Below are 2525 nucleotides of genomic sequence, written 5' to 3'. Positions count from 1 at the left end.
CTCCATGCCTAAATGCTTTATTTTCTAAAATAAAAGAAAAATTATTAATGCCTTTTAATAGTTCAATTACTGAAATGTCTAGTAATAGTAACCTTTTGCAGTGCAATTCTGTCCTCCCCAAAAATACCTTAATCAAGTTTTAAATATAATAGAGTTCAGGAAGTTTTAGAAAGAAAAAGCAGCTTCCAAAAAATCACAGCAGAGAGTGGGCAGATCACCTCAGGTCAGGAGTTTGAGAACAGCCTGGCCAATATGGTGAAACTCCGTCTCTGCTAAAAATACACAAATTAACCAGGCGTGGTGGCAGGTGCCTGTAGTCTCAGCTACTCGGGAGGTGGAGTCAGGAGAATCACTTGAACCCTGGAGGCGGAGGTTGCAGTGAGCCAAGATCGCACCACTGCACTCTGGACTGGGCAACAGAGCGAGACTCTGTCTCAAAAAAAAAACAAAAAAAAAGAAAAAAAAAGCTCACCAAATAAGATGAGATTGTCTTCCTAAGAAAGAAGTCTTCCCAATAGAAATTGAATCTATTTCTGAACCACAATCTATTCCTTCGTTCCCTTTGCAGCATAGCAATATCAAGGCTTACTTAGACTTGATTCTCTTGTCCTTCAGCAGCCATTGCCAAAGACAAGAGAACCAAGCCTAAGTAAGCCCTGATATTGCTATGCTGCCTTGGGGAAGAGGGAAAAGATTGTGGTTCAGAAATAGATTCAATTTTTCTAAAATTGTCCCACAGAAAATAGCAAAATCACCTTGCATTGAAAGTTATTAGAAACGTACCCATGAATGTGGATAAATTAAATATCCTAATATTCTTTTCAGTAATGACTTGTATAAACACGTGCCAAGCAGATATACTTGTAACATTTAAATATGAAACTGAAAAATAGTATGTTGGATGATAAAATAGAGTTCAATAAGTTATCTATAGATTGAAAGATTGAAAAAGAGATGTCCAAACCAAAAGACAGTCTTTAACACGTTAAAATTTAAACTCCTACATTTGAGTTTAAAGAATATTTGAATCCTACGGGACCTGGAAAACTTTAGCATTTTGGTTGATGACATGTACACGAGGTAAACGAAGAGTGGATCCTATCTGCCAGGAAAATGTTAATGTAAGCTCAGGCCGTTTTAGCAGGGTCCATACCTAAAATGCAGATTATTCCTCGTTCAGGTTAAATAATGTCTGGGTTACTCTGTTTACCTTAAGGTACAACTCTTCAGGGATGAAATCAAATGGATTATCCAAAAAAGCATAACCAGGATGGCGATGGGTTTTGAAACTATGAGGAACATGAGAAATAGCAGTAAAGGAAAATGGTAAAGTGAGGGCAGTGTGCTAATAATTAACATAAATCTTTCCCCAAATGAAAGGTTTGTCACGTGAAAGGAAGATTAGATTTATTCTCTGTGACCCTGCAAAATGAAACTACGGTCAGTGCACAGAAAAACGGGATGCATACTTTGATTAAGTATAAAGAATAAAATTGTGATAGAGCTGTCCAATAATGGAACACGTGTGTCATACGCTGATGTATTCATTCCATGTCCTAGGAAGTATGCAAACAGGTCCCATAATATTATTCAAAGGATCCATATACCAAGAATTACATTATTTCCATGGCATTCTAGGATTCTAACTGCATACAAGTAAGTGTAGCATAGTTCATCTAGACAGTAGAACTCTCTGAGACATAATATTCTTGAATTGCTTTGTCTAAAACAAAATAGTCTAAAACACATTTGAATATGACTGATGTTCATAAGCTAGATGCAAAATCATGTCTCATTACTTCATTGTCTAACTTCATTTAAAATAGTGAGTTTTTAAAATGTGGGTCCAAACTTTCAAAAGATTTGGCTTTTGAAATATAAACCCTCTCAAAAAAAACTTGTACTATCTATATCTTTTCAGATATTACAGATTTTTTTCTCAACACCTACCAATCTCAGACACATATCACTCCAAGTTTTAAAACAAAACAGAAAACAAACATTAAAATAAAAAAAAAAACAGAAAGAAGTAGATTTGCTGTTAGATCATAGGGAGAATTTGTCTTATCTAACAGATATAATATTGACTTTTCAAAGGAAAATATTCGTGGGCTTTAATCACAAAGAGAAGGAGACATGTAATATATAATGCAGGAAAAAGAAGTCTGTATACAATTTTTACAGGGCACATTCTTTGTTCTTTGTCCATACTAGAAAAAATTAGTTGGCTATGAGTCGCAAAGAACATGCTGTTATAAAACGAAAATTTGACATCTGGATCCAGCCCAAAGAATAAAAGCATCACCCTATAATATTTACTTAAGAATCACAGAAGTTCATTTTAAGGTTAAGAAACTTGCACAATAGAAAAATTTTATCAAAGTTTACTCCAAGTTTGGCTACAGTGTATGTATATAACATGCCTAAAATGGAGTACGTGATTGGGCAATGTAGTGCCTTTGAAGTTACATAAAGTATTTAGTAATGCCTTAGCATCATTGTCTGTTTTAAATATGAAGAGCGTT

The sequence above is a fragment of the Hylobates moloch genome, unplaced genomic scaffold (assembly GCF_009828535.3).
Source record: "Hylobates moloch isolate HMO894 unplaced genomic scaffold, HMol_V3 SCAFFOLD_3, whole genome shotgun sequence".
Taxonomy (NCBI): Eukaryota; Metazoa; Chordata; class Mammalia; order Primates; family Hylobatidae; genus Hylobates; species Hylobates moloch.
The sequence above is the reverse complement of the archived record's forward strand: the minus strand, read 5'-3'. Positions refer to the sequence as shown.